At 49.8% G+C, this 17,511-nt stretch overlaps 1 long non-coding RNA gene across 1 annotated transcript in view; it reads left to right on the top strand.

Annotated features, from left to right (window-relative positions):
- The first annotated feature begins 4,027 nt into the window (after positions 1–4,027).
- Positions 4,028–17,511, top strand: part of LOC149865176 (uncharacterized) — a 42,728-nt gene continuing 29,244 nt past the window's right edge. The window contains exons 1-2 of the long non-coding RNA XR_016442443.1: positions 4,028–4,154; positions 12,875–12,982. This is a non-coding gene — a long non-coding RNA (uncharacterized LOC149865176). The remainder of the gene's footprint in view (positions 4,155–12,874; positions 12,983–17,511) is intronic.

Below are 17,511 nucleotides of genomic sequence, written 5' to 3'. Positions count from 1 at the left end.
GCCGGGAGTGATACCAATTAGCTGCTGTGAACAGGGTGAGTTTGAATTGTTGGGAGACGGGTTGATGGGTGGAGCCGGTCGGGTTAGAGTCCAGGGTTCAGTTTCTGGGTTAGACGCAAATGTCCCCCGTGTCTGAAGTCATATCCCTTTGGGTACAGTTTTGACAGCACCTAGGTCACTTAGGGGCCCAAAGCCCAGGGCATTTTAATGAGTCTGTGGCTCCCAGTGCCACTGGGAACAAAATCATTTCCAGCTCAGCGCCTCAGTTCCCAGTCTGTAAAATGGGCATGATTTCTTTTTCCTCACTCCCACCCGTGTTGATGCTGCTTTCTGTTGTTGGGGTGGTTACTGATCGTGGTGCACCATGGGGCCTTGACCGGGACTGCAGTAGCTCCCTGGCCTGCTTTACTGCACGTCGCCCCAAGGCAGGGAGGAGAAACGATCCTAAAATCCTGGTCCCCTGCTGCAAAACAGTGGACACACAACCTTTTTGGAGGCCTCTCCTGTCATCTTGCCCTGTCTGGCGGGCTTTTCTCTGTCTCTGGTCCCCACTCCCATGTTTCCCACGCCTCTCAGAGCCCATCTGCAAGAGGACACGTGGGGGGAGTCTGTTTAATGGGAAATTCCCCAGCTGCTGGGTATACGTCCTTCCCTCTGCCGCTGCCTGCAGTTCACCAGGCCTCTCCTCTTTGGCGCGGGCCACAGCATTTGGGAAGGAGAAGGACGCAGGACAGAGTATTGACTGTCAGCACGGTGGGACGAAGCCAGCAGGGCATCAATGCAGGTATTTGGGAAGGTTTTAATGAGACCTTCCTCCTAATTAAAAGGCCCCTAGAGGCCCCTTCCTGGCTCTCCTCCTTCTCCCCCCTGCCCACCGCTCTACGGGTTTGACGTTGAGAAGGAAGGTTTGCGGTGGTGTGAAAAACCCTTGTCCCTTGGACTAGATTTGTGCGAGCTTTGGTGAAGGATCCCAGGCAAAATCTGCAATTTTCTTTTCCTTTTTTGGCCTGCAAAATTTAAAGGACCAGATTGTTTGCTGCTGCCGTCCCCTCCCGCAGTGGATTTCAGACCTCTAAGACTCAGCTCCTGAAAGCTATTTAGATGCCTGATGTTACCTCATATCCATGGGACGTGGGTGTTGAAACAACACTGAGGTGCTAGGTCTTGGTTCATTTGGGGCGTGCTCGCGTGAGCATGTGTGTATTATGGGGGGAGGCAATACGAAATAACTATACTGGAAGTAGCATTTGTCCTTTCTGAGCAGCACAACTCTCTTCAAGCTAAACTGGAGGTGGGGTTTCTTTCCCATTTTTTTGAGTGGGGATATGTCCAGGACTCACGTTTTTGTGTGTTGTAGCAGGCATGTCCTCCCTGGGACATCGGTTCCTTTCTCATCTCTGCCTCTGCCATCACTTATACAACTCTGATTTTCCAAAAGTGCTGATCACGGACGATTTCGACGCAGGTCGCCGGGTATCTGGCCCCTCTATGCATAAGGCTTATTTATAATAGGTCTGTCTGGCCCGCATTGCGTCCAGGAGTCTCATAGTAGTTCCTTGACTTTGAGGCCCGAAGGCATCATTAAGATCATCTAGGGCAGTTTCCAACCTTGTTTCATTTGCGGACCCCTAAAAAGTTTCGAATGGAGGTGCAGACCCCTTTGCAAGTTTGGAATGGAGATGTGGATCCCTTCGAATGATCCATGCTCTGGCAGAAAGCCACCTTGGTTTCTCCCCAAAATCTCTGCCCTGTGACTATGTGATTAGATGGGCCAGCACAGAGGATTCACACCTCACCCTGTCTCTTTAGGTAACCTGAGCTGGCTGCAGTCCTGGGGGGGGAACCTGCTCCCTCTGCCCACGGGACTGGCATCAGCCACCCGGGTGAGGGGCATCTACCTGGGGAGCTGGAATCTGCCCGGTAACAGGTGATGTATTTCAAATTGGTTGGCTGACAGCCAGCTGGGGCTGACCTCCACTGGCCCAGGTGAATGAGGTCACGGGGGCTGTATAGGTTGGGGGGGGGAGGAGGCAGCAAAGCCGGGGAGACAGAGGAGCCTTACCATCTGGACCTAGCTCTCTCTCTCACCCCAAGACTCCAGAGGGGAAACTCAACCTGCCTCTGGAAGATGCGTGTGAGGAAGCTACTCAATCTGTTTAGATATTTAGCTGGCAGTAACAGAGATGCATGATCAAAAGGCTACCTCAGCCCCACTGTTTGCTCTTTAGGATTCCTAAGATATTGCTCAATCCTGTACCCTAGTTTCCCCTACCCCTTGTAATCAATAAAGTTCTCCTTTTTGACTGGTGTGGGAGACTTATTGAGGGGTGGGTCTAAATTATGCCTAAGAGACCCCTTAGGTCTGCGGACTAAGGGAGACTTTCCTTTTTGCCCCCGGACTTGGGGAAGTGCCCCAAGTGCCTGTACCGGGTTGAGTACCCGTCGGACTATTAGGCCTGTGTTTCCCCGAGGACACAGAGCCGAGACAGTCCCTTCTCGGGGTGGTGGTGGCGATGTTACCCCCAGACTAGCGAGTGTGCTCCGAAAGAGGGGTCGGCCGAGCATAAGGCACCCTAGGGAGGCATTTGGAGCCTGGAAGGTGGTCAGGCGCAGGGAGGTGGGCGGCTCAATGCAGGAGCGCCCCCTACTGGCCCGCCACACGTGCGGGTACTCATGTACTTCTGATTGGTCATAGTCATCTTTCTCAGACCTCCCAGATATAGTCTGTGGACCCCCAGGGATTTGAAAGCCACAGATATAGGGTCCTCTCCTGGGGTCCAAGTAATTTGTACATCAGACCATTTGAACTACAGCATAGCTTTTAGACTGACATCCAGCCTTATTTAAATGTGATGGACAATCCTCCCGTGTCCCCACGCAAATTTTCCCCATGGCAAAGTGCATCTATTGTTAAAATATCTACCTCATTCCCTGGTCCTTAGAGACAGGAAATACAAATCAGGTCTGGCATATCCCATGCATCTCCAGCCCAAAACCCCAGGCAGTATAAACCAGCATACTCCGCTGGCGTCTAAATGGCAGTGTGAATTTGTGCCAGTTGAGAATCCTTCACAGATGTTTAATGTTGCCCTGCAGCATTTGTGGGAGGATCTAGAGTGTCGAAAAGGAGGGTGCAGATGGTGTGTACCATCGCATGTAACACAGCACCTATTTTTTTATCACATTAAAAAGAAACTAGATGCTTTGCTAATACCCCAGGGCTGTATTATTTCATTTAAGATTGGAGCAACAAGACAGATACATTTATTGGAACGTGCATTCATTTGTTGTATCGTATATAACCCCCCCCCCCAACAAACTAGACCAAAAATAATCAAAATAGGTTGTTTCATTAGTCTTGCAGTTATTAATGGACATCTCTCTTTCAGGATTCATAAAGCAAAATCTAGCCTTCTCGAATTTGGACAGTGATTCCCTGCTGTACTTGCAAGTTATTTCCACACCTGAGTGGTGAGTTAAAAAACAGCCTGCAGGGCTGTGAAATAGGAGGTACAGCACCAGGAGCAGCTAAGACCGGGCAGAATTGCAGAAAAAAAAGATAGCTTGATTTGCCGAACATCAGCTTTGAGCAAGGGACTGGACTAGATGTGACCTCCTGACGTCCCTTCCCACCCTCCTTTTCTATGATTCGATGATTATTTCATTAGGACCATGAAAAAGGAGACAGGGTTGTTAATAGCAGTGAAATGAAGTGTTCAGAAACATGAGGTAGATTATAATGAGTCAGTTGGCTCCATCAGGACATGCTGCTGCCATTGCCAGGGAGCTGGTTTTAAACTCTGGGTGCAGCAGAAATCCAGGGGGGGTGCGACTGCACTGCTGTACCCCCACCCTGCATCTGCCCCAGCACTGTTCAACAGCTGTCATGTACCCTCCAGAGGTGGCTGCACTTTAGTGGTAGATCAGGGAAACTCTGAGTATGTTTTGCTTTCTGGTTTGTTTGCAAAGCATTGAGATTATCTGGTCCCTACAGATAAAATCCCTTTTTTTTTCTCCACCCAGAGGCAATGGATATACTGGACTCTAAAGACATGTCTCTTGACTTTACCCTGCCTTATCACTGGGGAATTTAGGAAGAAGACCACAGCTTCAGCTTCATCTCGCTATCCCTAGCCCCATGTTATGCATGTGTGGTAAGCACTTCAGTCTGTCTTTCGTGCTTGCAGTTAGATGAGCTATTTGCAGTGCAGAAAGATCTGTCTGTCTGTCTGAATCAATCTGAACTGAATGATTTTCTGTAAAACACTATCGATCCATCTGTTTGTTCTCACAAAGGTTTTGATACCGTTTATCCTCAGGAACAGATAGAAGTAATATTGGGAATTAAAAAAGAAAAAAGAAGCTGAGAATAATTGATGAGGCTGCTTGCCAAACTAAAAGCCTGGTCTAGCACCCGCAGAGCAGGCAGTGGGGCATTCATGGTGCTTTTCTTATAAACCGAGACATGTCTGCAGGGATGGCTCACAGACTGGGTAGAGCAGGCGAGAGTAGGACAAGCTTTCCTTATTGCCCACGGTTGTGTGTCTGCATCTGGGTCGGGGGAGGCCACATCTAGGGAAGGGATGATCATTTGTGGCCAACTGGACTGTGAGACATTCAGAAGCTAATGAAGGCTAGTTGGGATGGTGTTGCGATGAAGTGGACGGTTGTCCACCAGAACCTGGACCAAGACGATTATGAAATTCAGGCCCGATTCAAAGCCCGTAGAAGTCAACAGGAAGATCCCCATTGACTTTCCCATGTCTTCCCAGCATAAACTATGGTCTATAAGACACCCATTCAGAACCTGTAGGAAGTCACCATTTTCCCTTGCCCTGCCACAAACATCGATTTTTTCCAGTACTGGGCACATAATAGCCTGGTCTGTACCCCTGGCAAGCTCCTCCAGGGTGCATATTTTCTCCAGGAGACCAATGGAGACTTTCCCTGTTTCACTATAGTTGCATCTCTTTGTGTTGTTGAAGTAACTCCACGGCCTCATCTCATTTTTTGACCCGCTGACTCTTACTCAAAGGCGGTTTAAATGTTTCTGTGTGGACTGCTCACTCTCTGGGTGGTGGTTGGTGATGTCTGTGTGCTTTTGATGTCCTTGTTGTGCTTGCTGGACCACGTAGCCCCATCTTCAGTTGTGCGACCATCAGTTCCCTGGTGGCTGGGGACTCCCCCGGGATTTCAGGTGCCTGCAGCTGCAGCGTGACCGTCTATGTAGTGGATGACTAATATCTGTGACCTGTCACAATCATTGCTTTAGATCATCCAGCCATTGAATCCACTAAATGCGTGCTGATTGCGCCACGTTTTGTTGTTTTTACACGTCCTGTAATAGAGCAGCAGCACTCATAAATGTTTGATCCGCTTGTATGAACCTTGCCCACGCTAGCAACTCTGTCGTTCTTGAGGGAGATCACTCTCGTTCAGCCATTGCACGTGGTGCCCTAAATTGATCAGTCTCATGGTCGTCTTGCTGCTTTAGCTGCTGATTGGGTGCCCAGCTGTTTTTTAGGGGTTGGTACAGGACCTGCTCTGCCATTTATAGCGATGTGCTGCCTTCCCTGGGTGACTGCTAAGCTTGTGGATGGTTGCCCATGCTTTCACGTTGCTGTGGGTCGTGTCCCCACACTCACTGAGGCTCTGCCGTGACTTCTGTGCTTCCTCCTCTAACCCAGGTGCCAGTTCTTTGTAAGCAGCAACATGTCCTCAGCAAATGCAGCTGTTTCAAACATCTGCTTGTATTCTGCAGACTGATCAGAGAGCTCAGATGTCAGCCCAGACACATCGTTCTCTCTGCAGCCTCCTGGCATACTCTCCTTCAAATCAGCACACACTGTGGTCATAAACTGGTTGTAATTTTGTAGCGTTGGGTCAGTTTTTCCTATAACAGCACGAGGGACACAGCTATAACTCTTCCAACCCATTCTCTTGAAATTCAAGTGATGATGGAATAGCACTGAGCTCAGTGTCAAAATAATGTTGATCCAGATGGTGATGGGGGGGTGTGCTGTGAATATAGAGTCTGGCCAATGTTCACCTTGTTGTATAAACCATCTGGGTTTTGGCTGACAAACACCTGCTTAGGACTGTAGCCTCATTTCCGTCAGCTGCCGCTGGAAGGACTGGGGAGCTGGGGGCCGTGGATGAAGCTCAGATGGTGTGATCTGACCCATGCACCCACCAACTCACCATTTTCATCCATTAAGCAGTAGTCCCAGGTGGCTGCTCAAGTCACTAATAACCACTTGAGCTTTGAGCTGGTTGAGATGATGTGGACTAGCAAACCAGCACAATGTCTTTTAATCAGGACATTGCTGGTTTTGGTCACGGCGGCTGTGCTGATGACAAAATCAGGCTGGATGAAGATGGCACATCCAGCTGGTCCTTCAATGGTCAGGTTCATGCCAGGTGTTTTGGGGAGATGATTGTTAATCCCTCGGTGTCTCTCCTGGACCTCTCTTGTTTAGTGCCCGAGAGCCCTTTGGCATTAGCTGTTATATATCCCAATGCCGGCTGCGATGTGGACTCTGCTGGTATCACTCGGGGGTAACGCTGATTGAATGGGTCTGTAGCCACCGATGCTTTCTTTGCAGGATTCGAATCTACCAGGAGCTATGGCACGAGCTCTCCTTTTGGGACATAAACACCAGGTGGATTTAAACTAGTAGCTAGAACTGATCAGGATTTTTTCAACAAAATGCTCTTCTGGTGATTTGTGAACAGCCAATATTTTTTGCTGCTATGCTTGTGTCGCTTGCAAGGATTTCTCAGGTCTAGGATGGACTTTCAGGGGCAAAGACACCAGCAGCCCTTTACAACATGCTCCTGCAGCCTGATAATCAGGATGCTCATGTAGGGCACGGGAAACCCAGGTCGACATCCCGGCTGTCTTGGGGACTCCAGCCTCCGTCTCCTACCACCCAGATAAGTGCAGCACCTGCTTGATTATGTGTGAGGGAGGAGGGTCTCTCACCTGCCCGAGCTGACAGGTCTCAGTTTCATCCCAAAGCAGCGAGAGGAAAAAAGACATGTCAACTTTCCACAGGACAGGAAAAGTAGTTCCCACCCAGCCCTATGAGTGAGCCCGTGGTGAAAGCAGCCCCCATTCCTACCACTTTTCTGGACAATTGGCTAATTCTTTCCTGATCTATATACAAGGGGAGGCCCGTACCCATTTCCCGTTCCAGACAGGATGACCAGAAACCTCAGCCGGACGCTGGAGCCCTGTAAAACCCTCTAGCTGCTGCCTCCTTTTTGGCTTAGCTGCTGCAGAAACTCTCCTCCCTGCCACCACGATCCAGCTGGTTTTGTAGCCATGCCACTGCTTTTTTGCATCAGCTGGCTGCCATGTTGTTCTCGGCATCTGCTTGCTTGTCCCTGTCAAAGGAAAGTTTTCAGAGCTGTTTTCACTGGCGGGGCTGTGTGGCCAGATGAGCTTGCAAAGGGCAGTTTCCCGGCCGGCTGGATTCCCGGCAGCGCGCCGAGACCGGCCCTACACGGTGGCAGGTTTGCCAAGGTCTACGTCTGCAGCCCTACTTCACCTCTGTGTCTTCCTGACTTTCCCATGCCACCGAGAAAATCCTCCCCCTCTCTTCCTCGCTCCTCTTATCTGTCTCGTGATGCCTAGCCTTTCCCCCTTAACGCCCACTTTGATCTTCCTTTCCTTTGGCATCCACCATTGCCTTCCCACAACCTATGCCTAGTGCCTGGTAGTGTGTGGGACAAAGGCTGCCTGCTGGGGGCTGGCCTGTCATAGACTAGCTGCCACTGTCCCATCTGCCATCCTGAATGACCTTGGCAAAGCATTGCTCCTTCCTGGTTTGTTTCCCATTTGTGTCCTTCCCTTGTGCAAGGAGCCCATATCCTGACTTGCATTTCAATAGTGCTGAATAGCAGGGGGAGGGGAGAGAGGCATTTCTTTTGCACTGTGATTTCCCCAGGGCAGTGAGTTTTCAATTGGTTTTTAAATAGAGTGCACCCAATGCAAGACTTGCTGAACAACAATCAGCCTGCCTTTTTATCTTCATTTCTTCACCTGCCATGGGGCTCTTTCAGGGGCTGGTTCTGCCTCTCTCCTCTGCCAGCATCCTTGAGGGCCTGCAAAGCCTAGTAAGAGATGGCATTACTATGCTATGTTGCTCACAGGGCCCATGAAGAAGTTAGAGAGGACCCTGAAGGCTAAGGAACACTGTCCCAAGACAGCATTGAAGATTGTATTGTTTTTTCTTGAATATTTAATGGAAAGCTATTATAGAAGCATGGAAAAATCAGGCCGGCGGGGCACTTCGGGGGTCCTAATAGCAGCCTATAGGTTGGAACAAGAGTTGGAGGGGGGTGGTTTGGAGAGTGACACCATGAAGCTTTTGGGAAGCCTCATGTACTTGGGCAACAGCACAACAGCTCTGCGTGTGCACTGTAACACACGGCTGACAGTGCACTTGAAATAAAGATCCATGCTGAGACCGTCCAAGGGGAGTCCCTTTCTTCTTGCACAAGGAAACAATCCTCTAGATCAACCCCCTGTTTCAACCAGGATCATCCTTGCCTGAACTGCTGCCTATGAAAGCTCGTGAACTTCTGAATGAGTTATTCTTTCAGGTGGCCCCCTGCCTAACCCAGCTTAAAAAAAGGTTTGCTTGACTGTAGCAGGAGGCTTGGCGCTCCTGCTACTTTAAGAGAAGCAGCCAGTGAGAAGCAGGCAGGGCAAGGGCCAATTAGAAGGTCACTTGATCACGAGGGGGCTGGGCTAGCAGGATATAAGCCCAGGGCCTGGGCTGGCCATGGGGAGTCATGGGGAGAGGAGCTCCTGGGCTGCAGCAGGGCTCCTGGCTAACATCTGGGGTAAGCAGCTGTGGAGGTTTTTGGAAGGGATGAAGGGGAGGAGGAGGTCCCAACGGCCCCCGGAGGGGCTGAGCAGGCAGGGCCAGGGGTCTGTAGCCCGGCAAGGGCAGAGGTAGAAGTGTTGACCCAGCAAAAGGGGCTCCCCATAGCCCAAGAGGCAGGTTAGGAAGAGTGAGGGAGGAAGGAGTGACATCCAGGAGGCATGGCCTTGGGTGCAAGGGAGAACGGAGGCCACATAATTAGCCCATTAAAGACGCTAATGAAGAAATCGGACTTGGGAAACCAGGGGGTGCCAGGGGCATCACGGCCACCCCTGGAGCAGGACCCTGTTACATTGACCTATTCTTAAAAGCTTCAGGAACAAACCACAAAAAAGGTTCTTTGGGGAAATCCGATATCTTTTATTAGACCAACTCAAATAGTTGGAAAAAGTTCTTCTTAGCAAGCTTTTGGGCACAAACACCCTTCATCAGGCTGAGGAAACATCTCACGCAACCAGCAGGTGTAATGCGGGCAACATCAAATGCCCTTAACGTGCCATCGGTAAAGCCGGGGGATGAAGGGCGCTGCCAGTGTCTTGCCACTGCAAAGACAGGGAGTAGTTTGTTAATATAAGCCAAAATAGTGAAATATTCCATTTGGGACAGGTTGACATGTTCAGTTTCTTCCTTGCTGTGCCTTTGCTCTATAAAAATGGAAACAGTAAAGCAAAATGTAGACATTTCAACCTTGACAAAACTAAATATTGCCAAATTTTTCATTATGAGAAAAAAAAAAAAGGCCTTTTCATTCCAATTCAGGACAAACCCAATGTTTAAAATTCCAGGATATCCTGGAGCATGAGAATAATGGTTATTAAGCAACTCCAGTAGTTAAAAGAATAACTCAAATATGCACAAACTGCCTTCCCTGCCATGCGGGCAAAATATGTGCATGATTTATGATGCCACTTCAAAATATGACAGTGTTATTCCTATTTTACAGATGGCCAGTGAAATCAGATGACTTCTGCCTGGCCATTAAAGGCCAATCCCTTTACTAGAAAAGCATTTTTCTCCCCCTAGAAGGACTCGTTGCTGTGCTATTTCATAGGGACCCACTCATTCCCTTGTGACATGACTGCATTATTTAACGGAGGGGGTTATTCCAGTGCTGCGTCAAGAAGTTAATCAAGCAGGCAACCTGCATGCAGTACTTTGCTGTGCTTTCTGAAATATCTTTGCGGATGGTTTCATGCAGTTAGCTACGGGAAAGAAGTAATTCTTGCCACTTTGAAAACTAAGGTGTGCTTGGGAACTTGGGGCTTTGATGTTGGAAAAAAAATAGTCTCTCCCTGAACTGTACAGAATGACTGAAATGCATAGTACCAAGTTCATTGAAGAAACAGAGGCCACCTTTGCTCACTAGCAGCAGTAATCTGGCATTATGTATGGTCTTCAAAGTATGAGCGCGATGCTCATATGGGCACCTGCATTTCTGTGATCAGCTTGATCCAGCCTTAAAACCTGTGGAAAAATTAAAATCACAAAGTCAAGTCAAAGAGCTTGCTAATTTTGTTTTCTAGCACTTGACATGTCCACAGCACTAAAAAAAATCCTCAGAATACAGGAATGAGTATTATTATGCCCATTTTACAGATGGATCTACTGAGGGGAAAGTAAAATGGCCTGCCCTGAGGTGAGAGAGAGATCCTGGGGCCAAACCAGGATTATAACTCAGGACCACCCGAGTCCCCAATTTTAGGCTCACCCCTACTCTCCAGCCTGTTGCTTGAAGCATGATGCCACCTTCATGTAGAGCACAGAGGAAGGAAATCCTCCACTGTGCTCACAGCACCATAGCCCCTTCCATCTGTTTCCAGTCACGGGGTATTAGCATAGAGTATGCCTCCTCATCATGCACTTCCTTGGGGGATACTACTTGTGAGGTTTGCTGAGCTAGTGAAGCAACTTGCTATGTTTGCAATGTCCCTCTGCCCAGGTCTCAAAGCATTTTTCAGGTTGTGGTTAAGGCATGAGACTGGGGTCCCAGAGACCTGGGTGCAGTTTGTGTAACCTTGGGCCTATCACTCATACCGCCGCTCTTTTTCATGAATGTGGGAACAATAGTATATCATTTGCCTGCTTTGGCTGTGGGGAAATGACATGCTCTTTGAGGGTTGGGGATGACATGGGTTGCCCCAAACACAGTGGGGTGGGGGGGGGGCGTCCAACAGATATTACTGCAATGCCAATAAGTTAATTCTCCTCTTGATAGCAATTGAGAAATAGGGCCTGCTTTCCTTGCCATTGAAATGCAGCTACCTTGGGGTTAAGAAGTCACTAGAGAGCAGTGCAGTGCTGCGTAGTGGTGTGTGGCAGGAAGTGAGTGAGGAGAACACCCTCTGGGGGTGCAGCTACACGTACACTGTTACTGTGCAGTAATCGAAAATTACTGTACTGTGCAGTACTGTGCAGTAAATATGGTGACCTATGCTGACTTGGGAGTAAATTGCTGTACTGCACAGTACCGCACGGTAACTATGGTGACTTATGCTGACTTGGGAGTAAAATTGCTACCTGCATCGTGCAGGTAGCAAATTTACTCCCGAGTAGTTACTGCGCACCAAGGCATGTGTAGACACCTTAATGCGCAGTAACCTTTTTGTGTGGAATGACTTGGGAGTAACGTTACTCCCAAGTTGGTGCATACACAGCATTACCGCACTATAATGCCTGCATGTGTAGATGCAGGTCTACAAACCACTTACTGCGCAGTAACTTACTGTGTATTCAGTTACTGCACAGTAAATGCATGTGTAGACATGCTGGGTAAGTCACAGAGCAGTTGTAGCCAAGGGAAGGACACCGTATCTCAGCAAAGCAGCCAGGGGAATTTAAGGAGGAAGAATATAAGGACTCACGTTGGAATTTGGCCAGGATGGTGGGGTTAACACCTCTTCTCTTACAAAAAGTGCTCAGGGACTTCTGATGACCGCAAGCAGCCATGAGATGTTTTACATCTCATCCAGAGGAGGTGGGAGGGGAAAAAAAAGCCCCTTCTGCAGAAAAACATCTTAGAAAAGCTCAAATGTAGGCTGCGAAACACGCAGCTAGTGAGGTCGCCAGCATTCAGGTGCAGGTCCTAATATGTCTGTTCGACCACCACACCCACCTATTGCCTTTTTATGAGGGATCTGAGTGGGATCTGAGCATCTCCTATGGATGAGTGATAGCAGCAGTGAAGTCCCTGGGAGATTATGTGTGTCTAGCACTTATTTTTTGGCTTGAAGTATTTGTTTGCCACAGCTGTGAGGGTGGATGGAGGATCACAGTAGAAAGTGTTTTTCTTGCTGCTTCCCTGGACTCCCTCCTGCCCATCTCCACCCATCTTTTATGTGGTCCTGTGATTCCCAGCTCTTTGGGGCAAAGACAGTGTTTATGCTTTTTCTCTGTACAGCACCTAGCAGAGGGAGGTCTGTGAGCAGGGCTCCTAAGCACCACCCCGAGGCAAATAATAATCACAGTCCTACAAAAGCACAGTGGCCTCCGTGGTTCATAGGGTTCAGGCTGTATCACAGCCACATCTTGGCCCACTGATTTCAACAAGTGCTTGACATTTCTCTCCTGTTATCAGCATGATCTCACATGCTGAGGTCTCACGCGTGCAATCAGCACGTGCATGGAAATGTGTGCGGTATCTGGGCCGAAAAGGTAATAATGGCTGGGGAGAGGATCAGCGCTTTTATGAAGTCTGCTGGAAAAGAAATTCCCTGTTGCTTGCAGGCGAGAAAACCTAGACTGATCGAAAGACCTGGAAAGGAAAGGAGCGGAGTCACCAAGACTCTTACGCTGCTCTCTGGAGTTACAATTATATCCTCAGCAGCAAGATGAGGTGTGAAGTTGGTTTCTACGGCTGATTTAGCATCTGGCTGGGGCTGGAGGTGGTAATTGGTACCATTTGTGCTAATTTGGTCAGCGTTTCTTTGCTGCCTGATCGAATCAAGTATCAGCTTTTTAATTTTTTGTTTGTGTTTTTTCAGTTCAGGGGGAACGAGGCTGCGGTTTCGCATTCTTCCCGAAGTCGGGTGCCAGGATTTATTCTGGAGGCAAGGGAAGAGGTTCGAACGATACTTCAGGTTTTGTATTAGGTAAAAAAAAATAAAAAAAAATAATATTGCCAGAGCTGCAGCAGAACCAAACTATTGTATTTCACCTCACCCCAAAGTTAGAAAGGGAGGTGAAAAAGTATCTGGCGTGCACAAAACCTATGCAATTAAGCTTTTCACCTTAGCGCTTCCTCTGTGCCGCCGTTCCCTATGTTTTTCCAGCTACAGACACGTGTAACTGTAGCCTCCTCAGGTTCTAGGTTTAGAGTAAAAGGGCTTTTATAGAGCTGGGTAGTTCACGGGAACAGTAATGAGGTGTTTGGGCTCTTTACTGCTAGGTCACTAGTTCAACCTGCCATCAGTACTGGCTAAACATCCTCCCACGGTAAAGCTGTTTGCCAGCTGTTTGCCACCCCTGGGGCCAGAAGGCAGCTGTGTTTCAGAGCACGATTCATCCCAGGGCTGCTAATGAGGATGCTGGCTTTTGCAGCGGGAACCTTTGACCCCTATCCAGTGCACTAAGGTATGTGTTTAGCCGGGGAGAAGTTATGGGGGCAGACAGCAGTCATCGCCGCCCAAGCCATGTCCTTCTCATGGTCTTCATGGCTCCACTACAGCAGCTGGCCCACTGGGGCATGATGTGCATCTTGGGGAGGCACCGGTTGTGGAAGGGATGGATGGAAGCAGAAGGCAGCACAGGAGGCCAAGCCCTACGAGGAGAGACTAGAGGAACTGGACCTTTTCAGCCTCCGCAAGAGAAGGTTGAGAGGCGACCTGGTGGCTGCCTATAAGTTCATCAGGGGGGCACAGAAGGGAATTGGTGAGTATTTATTCACCAAGGCCCCCCCGGGGGTTACAAGAAATAATGGCCACAAGCTAGAAGAGAGCAGATTTAGATTGGATATTAGGAGGAACTTCTTCACAGTTCGAGTGGCCGAGGTCTGGAACGGGCTCCCAAGGGAGGTGGTGCTCTCCCCTACCCTGGGGGTATTCAAGAGAAGGTTGGATGTGTATCTAGCTGGGGTAATGTAGGCCCAGCACTCTTTCCTGCTTATGCAGGGGTCGGACTCGATGATCTATTGAGGTCCCTTCCGACCCTAGCATCTATGAATCTATGAGGCACTTGGTTGCGTCTTCTGGCTCCCCTTGGCAAAGGAAGGCCCTGCCACCACAAGGACCCTTTGGGATTGGGTGGTTTCTAACCTCTCCAGAAGAGCTTTGTCCCCTAGACTAGGCCTAAGACCCAGTCAGTGCACATCACAAAGCAGTTGAAGCTGGGCAACCACCTGAAGCTCAGCTAAAGACCTCGAGTCAAAGGTCCAACGTCCTTTTGAAGACAGCGCAGAAGGGCTCGTATCATCTTTGTGAGCCCTTGAAGGGCTCCTGGGAAGAGCTGAGCAGACCTGACTGCACCTTGTAGATGTTGGTACAAGTTGAGATTGGGTCATTAGGTTGCGGATGGGAGGCTGTTTTGCAGGTGGGAAAACTGAGGCATGGAGCATTGAGGTGACTTGTCTGAGTGGAGCATTGAGGTGACTTGTCTGAGTTATCCCCAATCTGGCCAATAGAAGTGATGTCTTCTGAGCCCCATCCCAATGTTGTCTCTGCTCACCTGCATGGCGTGGCCCTTTGGGAACAGCGTGTTTTAAAATGTCCTTTGGCTTTAGGTCCCTTGTTTGCAAGGAAGGCTTCCAACCAGCTGGCAGCGGGGTGCCGGCTCACTTTTTCACAAGTGCACACTGGTGCATGCATTACTTCTCCACGCTCACCTGTAGATATTAGGCTCCATCCCTTACAAGCAGAGGTGATAGGATAGCGATTTTTTTGGAATGTGAAAATTCACAGGTGTGAGGGTGCAAATAAGCCTTGTGGCCTGAGTCTCATTTTTACAAAGAGAAAGACTGCTTGTGATGTTTGGTTGATGGCAGCTAATCACAACTGGTAGCTGGGCTTCGCGGTGTGAGTGTGTTGCAATGGGCAGGCGAGAAAAGGTGATCCTGCTCTTCATTAACATGCAGAAAGACAAAAGACCTTCAGTCTTCCAGCTCCTCCTTCTTCGGGTGACCCTAATTGTAATTCTTCTAGTGTCCTAGGCCATCAGCAGTGCCATGCTAAATCAGCAAGCCAATGTGTCTTGCGACCCGTGTTCAGTTTCCGTGGCCTTGCTTTGTAAATCAGCTTTAGTTCATTTCTGCTGTGGCCTTATGGTGCTCTCCTCTGCCCAGTCTCCTCTCCAGCTTCCTCTCATTGTTTGAAATCGTGCGTGACAAATGAGTAAGTAAGTAAGATTAATTAATGGAGTGCATGTGGGATTTGCGTTGGGACTGGAAGAAAGCATAGGCTTTTCGGTGTACTTCGAGCTTCCTGCTCCTCCCCTTAACTCAGATGTCAGTCGGAAAAAATGTTTCCTGCCCTCACAGCTGTGAAAAGTGTATAGCCGTAACTCGTTTGCAACTGAGGTTGTGGCATATCTGCCTGAGTCTGCAAAGAGCCTGAAACAAAAGCTCAGAGAAGGGAAGACTGACCCACTCATCTTCATAGAAACTGGTTGCTCTGGGCAGCTCTGGAGGGAGGGGGCTGGATGGGTGGGATTAGGATCCTCCCTTCTGTAGGACAAATTTCTGCCCTGAAGGTAGAGACAGATGTCCCCATGTGATGTCCGTGCTGGGGACAGGTGAGGCCATGTCCAAAGAGGTGGCTGAGTTGTATTTAAGCCTCAGATTACCACCCTCCGCCTGAGACTAGACTGTCTGCATGGTGGTTGGGACAGAAGGAGAAAGGAGATCATTTTAGTTGGATCCTGGACAGTATTTATTTTCCCGAGGAGAGAAGTGCTGTGTTTATTATGCTATTTTAAAAAAGATATAGTTATGAATCCACAAGCACAAATATAAAATCAGGCCTTTTAGGGCAAAAATTGCTGCATAAACAGAAGTGTTTATGGAGAAATTAAGCTGGCTGAACTGCCGTCTGTCTAGGTCAGGCTCCTGCACACCCCTTAACACATGTCACCCTGTGAGCTCCCTTCCCAGCCTCTCCAGCTTCCCCAATCAGGCAGCCCATTTAGCATGGGAACAGTGAGCTGTCTGAGATGGGCTGGGCTGGGGGTTGCTGGACTCAAAGCCAACCTAGGCGAAAGGATTGGAGTCGGCATTGTGCAGGGAAGCAGGTTTCATAGTTTCATAGTTTCTAGGGTCGGAAGGGACCTGAACAGATCATCTAGTCTGACCCCCTGCCATGGCAGGAAAGAGGACTGGGGTCAAATGACCCCAGCAAGGTGTTCATCCAACCTCCTCTTAAAGCCCCCCAGGGTAGGAGCCTGCACCACTTCTCTTGGAAGCTGGTTCCAGATCCTAGCCGCCCCGACCGTGAAGTAGCGCCTCCCGATATCTAACCTGAACCGCCCCTCTGCCAGCTTGTGACCGTTATTCCTGGTCACTCCTGGCGGTGCTCGGGGGAACAGGGACTCCCCCAGTGCCTGCTGGTCCCCCCGACTAGTTTGTAACAGGCCACTAGATCCCCCCTCAGCCTTCTCTTGTGGAGGCTGAACAGGTTCAGGTCCCGTCGCCTCTCCTCGTAGGGCCTGCCCTGCTGTCCCCTGATCATACGAGTGGCCTCCTCTGGACCCTCTCCATGCTGTCCACATCCCTCCTGAAGTGCGGCGCCCAGAACTGGACGCAGTCCTCCAGCTGCGGCCTGACCAGTGCCGCATAGAGGGGGAGGATCATCCCCCTGGACCTGCTCGAGATGCATCTGTGGATGCAGGACAAGGTGCGGTTGGCCTTCCTGACCGCGTCCCCACACTGCCGGCCCATGTTCATCTAGGAGTCAGTGATGACCCCCACATCCCTTTCCGCCTCCGTGCTGACAAGAGGGAGTTCCCTAACCTGTAGGTATGGTGCCGGTCGTTCCTCCCCAGGTGCATCACCTTGCACTTGTCTGTGTTGAAACCCATCCTATTCTCGTCTGCCCACCCTTGTAACCTGTCTAGGTCTGATTGTAGCCTGTTGCATCCTTCCAGTGTGCCCACGTCCCCCCACATCTTAGTGGCCTCAGCAAATTTGAACAGGTGCTTTTTACCCCCTCGTCCAAGTCACTGATGAAGATGTTGAACAGTGCGGGCCTGAGGACCGAGCCCTGGGAGACCCCGCTGCCCACGTCCTTCCAGGTTGAGAAGGACCCATCCACCACCACCCTTTGGGTGCGGCCCTCCAGCCAGTTGGCGACCCACAACTGTGTGGGTGTCTACACCACAGCCCCCAGTTTCTTAATGAGAACGGGGTGAGAGACGGTGTCAAAAGCCTTCCGGAAGTCCAGGAAGACGATGTCCACTGCTACCCCTGCGTCTAACCATCTGGTGATCTGATCGTAAAAGGCCGCCAGGTTGGTCTGACAGGACCTGCCACTGATGAACCCGTGCTGGTTGCCCCTAAGCATGCGGTCCCCTGCTGGCCCCTTCTGGATGTGTGCCAGCATAATTTTCTCAAACAGCTTGCCTGGGATCGAGGTGAGACTATCCAGCCTATAGTTTCCCGGGTCCTCCTTCGTGCCTTTTTTGAAGATGGGGACCA

The sequence above is a fragment of the Crocodylus siamensis genome, chromosome 5, assembly GCF_052110815.1.
Source record: "Crocodylus siamensis isolate JL-2025a chromosome 5, ASM5211081v1, whole genome shotgun sequence".
NCBI classification, from domain to species: Eukaryota; Metazoa; Chordata; order Crocodylia; family Crocodylidae; genus Crocodylus; species Crocodylus siamensis.
Note: the sequence above shows the minus strand (reverse complement) of the source record. Positions and strands in the feature narration are given on the sequence as shown.